At 39.5% G+C, this 13,663-nt stretch overlaps 1 long non-coding RNA gene across 4 annotated transcripts in view; it reads left to right on the top strand.

The window, feature by feature from the left end:
* Positions 1–13,663, top strand: part of LOC128832548 (uncharacterized) — a 419,194-nt gene that overhangs the window by 314,289 nt on the left and 91,242 nt on the right. For 3 of the 4 annotated variants that reach the window (XR_008444001.1, XR_008444000.1, XR_008444002.1), the window contains one exon: positions 6,588–9,614. This is a non-coding gene — a long non-coding RNA (uncharacterized LOC128832548). Of the gene's footprint in view, positions 1–6,587; positions 9,615–13,663 lie in introns of those variants that run through there. The other variant, XR_008444003.1, reaches the window with a different exon arrangement.

The raw sequence follows: 13,663 nt of genomic DNA, 5'->3' as shown, positions 1-13,663 counted from the left end.
AAGGTTGTCATACCTGTACTGAGATCTGTTCCTTGTCCTGGAAATTGGATAAATGGCAAATCTTGTACTTTAGCTCATGAGATGGTGGGCTTCAGTCTCACATCACACAATTCAGCATGAATGCAAGTCTGAAGCTTTTGTTTTGTGATTTTAAAATGTATATAAAACATATGCATGAGTTAATGACAGTATAATACAAATGCTAGGAATCAACATCCCGTTATGAATTTCAGATTTGGAGGAATTGAATTTGCTTCTAAATAGCAATGAAAAGCAGAAAACATCTGCAAATGACTTCTTGCTGTAAGATGAGAGACCAGGAAACATTCATCTTGTTGTCAATAGTTAGTCTTAAAGCTCTTCAAAGTTTCTCGCAATTGGTTACAAGTAAACATATCTCCTACTTCACAAGCTAACAACATGTGGCTCTTGCCTCCATACTCTCCTGCTAGTGCAACATCCATTTTCTGGCTGCTATGGTCCTGATTCAATAAATCATCCTTATTCACGAAGAGCACTTAACTATATACTGAACACCAGTTGAAGACAGTGAGACTTAAGCACATGCTTAAAGTTAAGCAAGTCAGGACATATATTTAGTTTGAGGCTTTTAGAGTAGTCTCTGAGTTGGTGCTTTTTCTTCCTCATTTTTGTATGAAGGATACAAAGTTACAAACTTAAGGACATATATTTAGTTTGAGGCTTTTAGAGTAGTCTCTGAGTTGGTGCTTTTTCTTCCTCATTTTTGTATGAAGGTTACAAAGTTAAGCACACAAACGTTAGGAGGTTTCAGAATTAAGTTTGCCCACTTCTGCATGTGCATTATGATTCAGTCTTTAATTATATGATCACATACTCTTTTTTTCCACAAGATGCCTGCCTTGTAGTGCACAGGATGGATTGCTCTCACTTAGTGAGCAGCTATTTAATACTTTGATTTATTCTCCATTTTTCAGTGTGTGGCCCCTTGCCCTGTTTACTGCACACTATTCAAAACCTGATCTGAAGACAGCATTATTAATTTCCTCATCACCTTTTCTATGTTGCACTACATTAGACCCTTTTTTCAGTTGCTCGTAATTATGCCAAACAAACTGTTTTGGCTGAAACTTTCCAAAACAATTCAGGCTGATGCAGACAACCAGCATGGAAAATTTCAACCAAAACAGTATGTTTGACAAAATTATAAGCAACTGAACAAAAAAGGGCCTATATAATCTTGTATGTATTATATGATGAATCCCATGTTTGTCATGCTGCCCATCTAACCAGAGTAGTGAGAAGAGCAAGCAAAGTTTGGTACTCTAGTGGTTCTCACTTCAATTTCTGGAGGCAGTCTTCGACTTTCTTGCAGTTTGGTCCCTGACCTTCTGTAACTCTTGGACGCTTGCCATGCAATCTTTGTTTACAGTAACAAGCGTGGAAAAGTTACTTCCTGACAGTGCTGCTGAAGTCTAAGGTGAAAATATTCACAGGTGAAAAAACATAGCTCTTCCACTTTGCACTTGGAATGTATTCCATGTAAAATACCAGTCTAAAACGGGGTAGTTAACAAAGGGAAAGCCCTCTCTTGCCAAGACCAAATATTAATCATTTTGTCAGCAATTTCACAAAGAAGCTGGTCATAGTATGTTTCAGTACATTTTTCACTTTGTAGAATACAATTTGTAATCCTAAAACAGATATCAATTGGTTATTTAATTTGTATTCACATGCAGTGTGAATTCACCAGGCAACTTTAAAGGCAGTTGTTCTCACCATGAACTCCTAATTATTGTGCACACAGATCTTCAGTCTTCATGGGGCATCTCCTTTACAATGATTTCTTCTGGATTGTAAAATATTTACTGGAATCTGTAAACTTGTTTGTATAAGGAATTCATAGTTCACACTATATTATTTTTTATGGCATCTCCATACCATCTAGAACATATTTTGTTCAGAAACATTTTGTGATACAGGTACTACTAGCAACAAGGCATCCAAGGAAGAACTGATATTTATAGCAGATCTTAAATCTACTAAATTCTTAAAGTATGGGACCACCACTGAATGGCTGTACAGTAATTCAAGACTTAGGGCCCAATTCTGTCCAATGGTTCAAGTCCCTTTGACTTAAGGCAGAGTCATGTCCATGTAACTGAAAGCAGAATTTTGGCCCTAGAGTCAAAATCAAAGCTGTATGTGAAGTGGATGCAAATTCTGATGGAAATCTCTTGGTCAAATGTAGCGTGATGTTACTGGTGGCATAAGTTATATATTTGGATATGGTGTGATCAAAAAATGAGCACAGAGGCTAAATAGTATAACTAGCACAAATTTAACATTCAGCTTTTGTGCTCAGTAATTTACTCGGAGGAAATAAAAAGGGAAACATAGCAGTGTGAAAAATAAAGCAACATTATCTTCTATCCTCATGTAAATTGCATTTCCAGATACATGAACACTCTCACTTTTCCGAGTCCTCTGTTTATAAATTAGGCTCATTTTGCACACCCACAGTATATCAAATTAGTGCCAGTGACAGTACTTCAACACCAGCTTACACCCAATATGTATCTTACACCAACATTTATGTTACTGCTGAATTTGTAACTCAGAGAAGAATTTGGCTCCGGATCTTACACAGTGATTGGTTACAGAAAACAACTCAGAGTAAGTCTGAGTAATAATGGCAGTTTGAACCCTAAGAAGCGTCTATCAATGTGGAGTTGGTATTTTTCATCAATTTTAAGGAAATACTGCAGAATATTATGGTAGATGAATTTCAGTATCATAATAGCAAATATTCACATTGGAAACCTAATTCTAAGTGTTACAATCAATCAATCAGGGAATAAAAATATCCCATGTGATCTATTCTTTCAGTCAAAACAGATCAGATTTTGAATAATTGCAACACACTGTTCACAACTGAACCGCAGACCAAGAATTATTGAGAAAATTATTTAGAAAGTAATTTTGAATAACATAAATTCAAGTAAATTGTGATCTGTTACTGGATAAATCTGAGAGAAGATTCACTGAATAATGGTTATGTATTATTTGCCTATCCCTATTGATAATTGTCTCCCATTCTTTTCCCTCCTGAAAGTGTGGAACTTATATTGACCATGAATTATACATTCTCAATAACATATTCGAGAAAAAATCAAGTTTTCTGTGTATTCTAGCAGCATGGAGCTTAGGCACAGCTAGTGAATCATTACAGATAGGAGGGCCCTGAGTTTCCATCTGGAGAGATGGACAACCAAAGCGATATCTTCCAGATGAGACCATGGGCACTAAACATTCCATGGCATTCTATGCAAAGGGTTGGTGCCCTAATATTTTGGCCAACATCCTGTCTGGCTCTTTACTAGAGCCATGCGTAGCATTGAGGTTTTGTTCACTTGTGGTTGAATAAGTGTGTGTTTTGGTTTCAATCCACAGAGTTCACCTACCTTAGTTTCACTTTGAGGTTTCAGGTTCAGTGACAAACCCCAAGTTTTGCCTGGCTATTGGGTTGAAACCTCAAGCATAACCATAAATCTCTCTCCAAAGCTTGTATGGAGGGAGACAGTTCACTGAAAACACCTTAGATTCACTGAGATTTGTGACCCAATGAAGGCAATCTGGGCTGAATTTTCAGTGAACCCTTTCTTACAGGCTCAAGGGGGGCTTTAGAAACCTTGGCCAAGTTTTGGATTTGTAATAAAATTAGTAACCAGAAAGTTTGTCTGATTTGCAGATGTCCATTAGTGATATTCTGGTTCCTGGGGAATTTAGAATTTCTCTCCAGTTTCAGTAGGATGTTTATTCCTCACTTCCTGCCATAGAGAGCATTGCTGTGTGGTGTTAAATAGGAGTTATCTTCCACCCCACTGTAACAGCATTCCATTGGTGGATGAAATAACTCCTGTATTTACTGCATATACATTTGTAGTTCATAAAGAGTGTAAAGCATTTCATGCTGAAACATGCTATACAAATGTAAGCCATGTTCCCATAGTGAGATGTAAAAGAATAAACATTTCAAAGATGTCCTACCTAGATTTTACACGGCATACTACGCAGATGTTGACTTACATGAGCAGAATGATGTATGTACAGTAGTGATGAAAAGATACAGAAAATCCAGGTTGTTTTACATGTTAATTTTAACACCTTTAAGCCAAGTCACTATATCACATTTCATATGGCAGGCATCTAGTCAAATGTGATTGCTCAGACTTAAAGGGGGAAACCCACTTGAGTGCAAATAAGGCATCAATGTCTGGCTGTACCTTTGGGAGCGACTTCCTGAAGCAGTCAGTAAAAGCAGAACTTTGCAGTGGTTAAGCAATAGGGTTGTCATGATCAAGGCTTAACAATAGTGGAAATAACAAAACATAAAGAGGTAGGGTCAACTGCTCTGCGCTATGACAGGTTTCAGAGTAGCAGCCATGTTAGTCTGTATCCGCAAAAAGAAGAACAGGAGTACTTGTGACACCTTAGAGACTAACAAATTTATTAGAGCATAAGCTTTCGTGGACTACAGCCCACTTCTTCGGATGCATATAGAATGGAACATATATTGAGGAGATATATATACACACATACAGAGAGCATAAACAGGTGGGAGTTGTCTTATCAACTCTGAGAGGCCAATTAATTAAGAGAAAAAAAACTTTTGAAGTGATAATCAAGCTAGCCCAGTACAGACAGTTTGATAAGAAGTGTGAGAATACTTACAAGGGGAGATAGATTCAATGTTTGTAATGGCTCAGCCATTCCCAGTCCTTATTCAAACCGGAGTTGATTGTGTCTAGTTTGCATATCAATTCTAGCTCAGCAGTCTCTCGTTGGAGTCTGTTTTTGAAGTTTTTCTGTTGTAATATATGCGGGTGACTTACTTTGCATTTAGATAATGCTGTATGTGGACCTTGGCTCCTCATAGGTGCAGCTGTTTGAAAAAAACCTTTCTGTCAGGAACCAATGAAAATGAATACTAACTGCCTTGTGCAAATTCTTGTAATGTGCCATTGCATGAGCAGTTGGGAAGGTTGAAAGCCACACAAAAGAGCACTCTTTCATGCTTGTACTCCCCCTTCCTGCCCGAATGTTATACATATCCTTCTTTTGGGGAATTCTATGCTTGAGTGCTGTGATATAAACTTCACAGCTTGCAGTGAGATCTCGTGGAAAACAGCTGTGTGTGTTCAAGGCACTATCCTTTTACATTTTCCTGACATCATTTACAGTTTCAGTATAAAGAGCCAGGGAATATGGCATTGCAAAGTGATGCCCTGCTTTTGCAAACAAAGGGGATGGGGGAATCTGTGCCACCTGCTCTGTCATTTTCACAAACGATAGAGTAAAACAAGATTCAAACTGCTAACTGTTCATTGGATGATAACCTTATGCCAGCAGTGATTCCATCAATCATCCAGATCAGCTTCCACCCCCCGCCCAGCTAACCACTCCCTCAGTACTATGCTCCTACAGGCATGATGGTGAAGCAAGGAAGAATGTTAACCTCTTGGAGACCTGACAGCAAACAACGTTGTGAGGTTCCAGGGCCTTAGTTGGGCATTGCAAGGGCTGCTGACATGCTAGTAAGTTAAAGACTGTGGCAGAGCACCTCTGCAAGAACTAGCTGGCCAGAGAGATTGCCTGTTTTCTCAATGCTGAGAAATCGAATCCTCAGCTTCGATCCGAAACTCTCATCACAGCACTGTTAGAAAAAAATAATGCAACTGTTTACAAACACAATATGCCCCACTGCAGACAAGAGCCATGTCACATTCAGTAAAGCAGGAGAAACCTTTTGCTTGTTTTTTCCTGACTATTTGAGGGACAGGTTGTTTAGTAAAATCACCAATTATGCCCATGATGAATGCGATCTCTGTTTCCATGTTGCACTGGGACAGGCTTCCCCACCTTAGTAAATCTAGCCTGTGGTGCTAACTGGGGAAAGGAGCAGTCTTGGCAAACATCTTATTAGTCTAAAATAAATTATTCAGAATGCAGGTTCGGCTACAGATTTCAGGGAAGGATAATGGAATTGGTTTTCTGAGCCTGTTCAGGCTGTACAGACATGGAGTATGCTTTTCAGGAATTCACTTAAGTGGAATCAGCTTTGTGTAATGCAGCCTGGAAGTAATATTGCTGCCATCCAGCTAGTGTCTGTGGAACAGCATCCTCTTAGCACTTGAAGTATCCGTAGTTTATATAGAGATAGAGATCTAATTTTTTTGGTGATTGTTAAAAAAGGAAATTCTAGCCGCTAGAGAGGGGCATGCCTTGTTCAGCATATTTTTTGTTGTTGTTCGTTGAAATAGTTGACCACATCAGCATCCCATTCGGGTGTGTCATGTGGTTTCTCATGTGATGCTGGGCTCCCTGCGCTTTGGAGAGTGAGCCTTTGTGACTCGGCACTCCTGGACAGTAACATTCAGCAACACAAGAGACTTTGGGGGAGGGGGAAAAGAGCCCCCGCAAAAGCCCAGAACAATAGAAATAAAGTTGAATCAATTTATTATTATATTTATAATAATTATTATTAATCCTTAACTCTTTGGCTTTTATTTTTCATTTTGGGACTTCCCGTTCCTCCGTTCCTGCAGGCTTCGAGCTGCGCTGTTTGGAAGAAGCAACGTCGTCGTCTCACAGCTACGACGCGGCACTGCTCTCAGCATATCCTGCTTTTTCCCCCCATTTACCTGGGCGGCTTCTGCTGTCTCTGTTGCTGCTGCTGGGGCTGCTGCAGTTTCGCTGCCTGTGCTTCACCCTGGCATGTCTGAGTCGGGAATCACTCGTCTGCACGCTGCTAAGGAAGAGCAGCGATGGAACTCTGGCCACATTTTTTTTTTCTGTTGGTGCTGGAAGAGAAGGGTTGTGATGTGGGGTGAGGGTTTTTTTTGGAAGGGTGGGGACGTTAATCCAAAGTGAGGTGGGAGAAAGTTTAAAGAAATATTACGCAAAATAATCCAGCACACGACAAGGGCATCAGCAGCAAGAATCCAGCCTCTGCTGCTCGAAAGGATTAACATGGGAAAAGCCACAGTGATGCAGTAGTGTTTCACCTCAGCATTGTGCTGGAGATGGATAAATAAGGTATCTGATATGTCCGCCTGTAAAGGCAAAGCTATGGGAGGAAGAGAGCGAGAGAGCAAATGAAAAGGAAGAAGAAACACTGTATTCTGTTTGTCTGATTCTGTGCATTCTTATTCTAGAGATGGTTGCATAATTTACCAAACAATGTATGGACGGAGGGACTGTAAATTGTAGTCTGAACACTCCCGACGCTGTCTGGGAGGGAACTGATGGGCTAGGTGACTGCACTGACATCCCCAGGGAAAACAGCCGTCATGCAGTATATATTTATATATGTATGTGTATCTCTTGTGTGTCCATGTGCAGACATGAAAAAAGGCATTTCTACCAATTTACACAGGAAGTTTGTCACTCTGCTAGATCAGACTTGATTGCAGCTTATATTTTCAGCTACAGCTCTACACCCATTTCCTGAATCAGAAGGTGTTTTGTGAAAACAGACGTATGCAGAATTCTTTTAAGAAATGTGAAAGCAGCTCCTTTTGATTTAACACCTTGAAGCACTGAATCTTCGGTACTGTGCCGAGAGGAGCTGTGTGGGTTTTGTTTTTTTCATCTTAAAATCTTTATAAACACAGCTGTATTCAGTATGGTGAAAAATTCTATACTGTAAATAGAAATGCGATCAATCTAACCAAAATAAATGTATCCCAGATGACTGCTAGACCAGCTGGCTACCACAGTCTTCAGATGGCTAAATGCTCAACTGAGATGGATTCAGCATTATATTTACTACTACTTTTTTTTATTTCAAAATCAGCCTATAATTAAAAAAAGATTCTTGGTCCGGTTAAAAGAGGCAATGCTCACGACTGGCAGTGCATCATTCTGAAATGGACACTGATATTTTTCATTTCTGGACATGCCTTTGGAAGATTGTGTTTTTAGAACAGATGGACTTGTCATAATACAGACATAGTTAGTATGGTGAAAACTAGTAGACGGCTCAGGTTGGCCATATCCATGTAATGTGCAAAATGAAGTTAAGGGAAACAAATGCTGCACTCAACTAGTGGGGACTTGGTATGATTTTTAGCAACCCCCTACAGTGAGAGTTTTGGGTTTTTTTAAACACAAATCCAAAACCCATAAAGTCATCTTAAAATTTGTATGAGGGGATTTCCCAATAGTCATGGTGAGCTATCCTGCAAGACGCCTGTCTGGGCCTTCCACTATTTGTTACCAGGTCTACAAAGGCAGCCCTGTATGTTGGATTATATTTAGCCAGCTGTTGGATAACATTCCTGTGTTGTGGGCGGAGGAGTCTTATTACTTCCAAACTGTAGTTATCTGTTTAAAGGAAAAATAGTTTTGGAAAATACATTGAGCTCAGCTGAGGAGTTGCACCTCTCCTGTACCTTTCTCAAATGCTCTGTTCCCAACCCAGCCACTTTAAAACAAAACTGGGAGGAGGAAGAGAGACTTAACTCATAGCTTCAAAGCTGCAGAGACAAGCAAAATGTCAGCAGCTTGTAATTAGCTGCTCATGGTTATGTCAGTGACTGTATCTCTCCAAGAATAACTGTGATGCGTGCCACAAAGTAAGGAAGATAGTCATAACCTAGTTATCAAGCCTGGTTCAAACAAGAGCAAATGGATTAATGAATCTGCTGTGTTCATAAATCAAATATGGATGGATTACATATATAAGATTTACTGAATTCTGCATAATTGAAGGGTGAATTAGGAACTTGTCAGAGGGCACGTTCGCTAAGTAAAAGTGTGAATCCTTTTAAAAATGCAGATGAACTATCCCTGAAAATGTCTTTAAGGGCTCCATCTAGTACAAGCAGCTGTGAGACACTGAAGCATGCTACAAAGGAAAAAACCAAGAGACGCACGGAGGTGCTTAAAAGAAAGGGAGTAATAAAACAAAGAAAGCATGCTGAAATTCTGTTTTGGCATTACAGATTTGATACTAAAATACCACCCCAGAGAAGACATATTGTGGTCTGATGTGGTTTAAATTGACTCCTCTGTTTGAGTGCAAAAAAAGAAAAAAGATTTTGTGAGGCTCAGTGCAACATCTTGGAGCCAAGCAGAGAGCAGAGTACCAGAAATGCTTGCTTTTAAAGGGACAAGATCAATCCATACTAGGATCTTTCTATACTCTGCAATTATTTTAGGTCTATGCTGGCAATTCAGCAACATTTAAACAGTGAGATTGTGGGGGGTACTTAATCTGCTCTGATTGGTCTTTTTCCACATTGTTGCTGTAAAATGTTTACATGGCTTTTATCCATACACCTTACAACATTCAGTTTGCATTTCTGTTTGTGTTCATGCTGCACAATTGCTACAAGCCTGGTTTGTTTCCATATTCCCAGCAGAAGTCAGTTTCAGTTCAGCTATGTTTATTTAGCTCCTTAATACACCAAGATAGATAGATTGTATTTTGCAAACACAGATTTTTTTTTTTTACTGTGAACACAAATTTGTAGGAGGAGATGACTGTATATTAAACCAATAGCTCTTTGAAATGCATGTAATATAATTTAAATATACTTAATTTAATTAATAGAAGGTTACAAAAGCTGGCATTGTCTGAGCCTGTTTAATTTACATCTTAGATTTAGTCAATGAGCATAACCTGCCTGATCGGAATAGTGTATTCTATGCGCCCAACAGGGTGGAAGACATTATTTTGTTTGTGTTAGTTCAAACAGCTGGTCATTAATGCAGGACCCATCTCCAGAGTGAAGTGCTAGTGGACATGAATGGCTCCCTGATTAATGCTGCCCCTCGAAGGGTCCTTCATCCAGCAGCGATGCTTGCAGCAGAATAATGCAGCATGATTTGATTGCGCTCTAGCAGGGTAGTATGTCATTGTGTCACCAGGCAATTGAGGTTATTATGGAGCAGGGCAGACAGACGGGACAGTGGGGTTACTAGACCGTGGCATTTTTAGAAATACAGGCCTGACCTACTTAGAGTTATTCTTGCTGGCTGGCAGCTTCATGGTGCATGGAGTGTCCTGATAGGCCAAGGCTGTTGCTAGGGGGAATTAGCATGAATTTTTCCACATACAGACTCGGTGATTGAATGATAAAAGCTGACTGGAATTAAAGAGATTCGGTTCAGTATTATGCAGATTTATCTCCCTCATTTTTCTCTCTCAAATGCAGAAAAAGGAGCAAAAGACAGTTTGTTTCCATTTATTCTTTGACCTATTTTTTGCAGAGGAGGGCAAAAGAGTTATGAAATGTTAATCATTTACTGTTTTAATCTCTAAAATGATACTGCAAAGGGTAAGATATTTAAGTTCATAGACTGCTTGGAACAGGTAACAGATTAGTTTTTTTCCCCTCTCTCTCTCTCCTGTGCACTGCACTATTTTGAGGCATGCATCTTTCATATACTGTATATTTGAACTCTGTTCCCTTTAGAAGAGAACGAAACATGTATATAAATTTTGTTCTATCCAAACAACTGGCTTGTTTAAAAGAAGCTATGTAGGATTCCCAGTTTGGAAAGGAAAATATATACCAGCTTTTATTGCATAACATTATTCTTGACTCTTTTTAGCTATCCTTGCTTCACAAAATTAGTCTGTTTATGTTCCTGGATGAAATTCTTCTCCCCAGTCTCTGTCTCCCATATGCACAGACACACCCAGGATTTTCTACAGAGGACAGTGTTGTGTGTAGTGTTTATCTGGAAAACTGTTTGCATACTGAAGACATATCTGTACAGCATGTACAGTAGATAGTTATAGCTGGCCTGTGATCAGTTTGATAAGATAACCTCTTCTGGATTTCCAAATAGCTTTCTGTGTTCAGTTTGGAACTGGATTTTCTCAGTAGCTCTTTTTTTATACCCATCCCCTTAAATCAGTGTGGTGGTGGTTTGTTTAACAGAATTCTAACCTCCCTTCAAGAGGCAAATAAAAACAATAGTCAATCAAGACTTCTTTGATGTAATTGTGAATATTTCCTTTGTTGTTATCACTAATTATAGAAAATCTGTGTTTATATCACAATTCTCCTCTGTTATCCTTCTCCATTCAAAGAAATAACAATCTTGTGCTTGCAATTTTAAATTAATTTCCATGAATACACGTTATGATGTCACAAGCAAAGAATTATAACTTCTTGAAATAGAGGGAAGAGATGGAATGTGGGAAAGAGAGACAAAAATATTTATTTGTAAAATAAGAGTGTGACTGTATGATGAAAGGCAAGTTGATTTGTGTTTGAAACTTTTCATTTAAAATTTCTTTTAAATGCTTTTTAAAGTGATGTAAACTGTGTTCATAACTGTCTAGACACCCAGAATTCCCAGTGAATGCAAAGTTTTCTGGCCCCTCTATTTTGCCCGCCCCACAGATTCTTGGACAGGTATGAAGATGAAGCAATTGAAAACTGAGACATACATTCTTATGTCTTAGTCCCCCTCCCCACAAAAGCCCTTAAGTCTTCTAATCACTACTCACATACAGATTTAAATTTCTGCCATCTCTTCTCCACCTTTGACTCTCTCCTCAAACACAGACCACCTCCTTACCTTTTCCTCAGTCCAAGAGGTTGGCAGTGTTTTTTAAGGAAAACTGACACTATCTGATGCAACTGGCTAACTTCTCAAAGATAAACTCAGTATCGGATGCTTGCAGTATCCTTCCCAATCTCTGGTTCTGACCTCTCAACCTATTCCCTTGACCTCATCCCTACTTTTCTTCTGATCTGGTGTCCCCCTTAGCTCTGTCTTTGGCTGCCACTTCTTCTACATGAAATCCTTGGGTGGTCTTAACTGATCTCATGGCTTCAACTACCCTCTCTATACTGACAACTCACAAATCTACCTCTACACCCTGATCTCTTCCTGGTTCAGACTTGCATCTGCAAATATCTCTCTGACATCTCTAACTGTATCAGCTCAAAGACATGCCTCCCAGAGCTCCCAGGTCTTCAGGGAGTATATGCCTGCGGCTATATCTTGTAAGGGGATACATTCTTGTAAGAAGATGTATCAATCATTACTTCTTTGGTTTACCAGCTCTACTGATAGATGCAGAAGAGGGTTGGGCCACGGCCATGCTCGACCCCTTCCTGTCCCTTTGGGTATGCATTTGGGAGCAAGCCTCCCAGCTCAGGTTCACAGAATTGTGCTAATGGGGTTCACACTAGCATGCTAAAAATAGCTGTGTAGATGTTGCTTTGACATTGTGACTTGGGCTGGAGCTTGGGCTTTCCAGTCTACCTTCCTTCCCCTAGGCTTGAGAGCTGTAATGTCTACCCAGCTATTTTAAACCCCCTGGTGTGAGTTGTGGACCCAGGCTAGGAAGCTTGCTCTCCGATGCAGTGTAGACACATCCTTTTAGGGTGGCTTGTGCTCGAGGCTAGCAGGTGGGCAGCCTCTGTGCTAAGGAAAGGAAGGAATTAGGATTGTGGCTAGCTCCTGGTGGAGGAGAAGCCTGGTTTTGCCCTCCTCCCAGCCTGCCTCTTCCCAGGCCAATCACAACCCAGTCTTTAATTATGATTTGGAATCTCTTTCAAAGGGCTTTTAACAGCCCCTAGAAATGAGATCTCTAGTCCACAGAACTGAAACATCAGCCAATAAAGATGAATGTGCAATAAGGTGTGTGTGTGTATAAGAGAGGGAAATATGCTTGCAACCTTTCTTCTAGGAAAAATGAACGATTAGGTGTCCTGAAATTCTAGCACAGCACTGGATGCAAAAGATGGGAGGAAGGATTCTAAAGGAAAGCAAGAAATAATATGGAAGCTTTCCGAAACAAGCATTGTCCAAACAAGTCTACATATTCCTTGATGTTTGGGATTTCAGTGCAGAACATGTCTCTTCCCAAAGAGAGAATGTTTTCTTACCACAAGCTACAAAATCAGTTGGTTTAATAAACCATTGCATTTTTCTGTGCATCTAATAAGCCACTCAATGTCCCATAAATTATATTTGACAATAGGTTACTTTTCTAAAATTCTTTTTAAAGTGACTCCAAAAAAAAAAAAAAAAAAAAAGAGGGATCCAATCTGGTTTCCTTTGCAATACCTTAAGTACAAAGGCATAATGAACTGACAACCTGTACTTGGTGGAAGAGGGACAAAAGAAGATTCATGTAATAAACCTGTTTACCCACATTCTTGTCTTGATGTTGGTGGAAACTATAAGTGGCAGAAACATAGGCTTAATTAACCCAAAAGAGCAAGAAAAATGCTTTTACTAAACCTCACAAAAAAGCAGCATATCCCGGAAGATTTTGAAAGAAACCTCTACATTAAAAATATTGTAAATTCTCTGCATTCCTTTAAAAACATGTTTATGGAAATCTTTCCTGATTGCCTTCCAATGACCTCCTTTGAGACTCCTGTTGCTGCAGCAGCTCCTGCTTTTTAATTAAATGTCACTTGTCTGCAATGACAATTCTAGAATACTGCCTGCCATCATCAGATTTGCTCAAGGGTGTGTCATAAACCCTAGCATTGCTGCAACTAAAGATGATTCACTTTTAACAAAAGCGGCCTGTGATTTTGGTCCTATCTCCACTTGGAACTGTGAAGTCCTAAAAGTGTCCATGTTGTTTGGTATAGTGTTAACAGTGAAGTCTTGGGTGGTTATGGATTTGTCAGACATT

This window comes from Malaclemys terrapin, chromosome 2, assembly GCF_027887155.1.
Source record: "Malaclemys terrapin pileata isolate rMalTer1 chromosome 2, rMalTer1.hap1, whole genome shotgun sequence".
In the NCBI taxonomy this organism is placed as follows: domain Eukaryota; kingdom Metazoa; phylum Chordata; order Testudines; family Emydidae; genus Malaclemys; species Malaclemys terrapin.
Note: the sequence above shows the minus strand (reverse complement) of the source record. Positions and strands in the feature narration are given on the sequence as shown.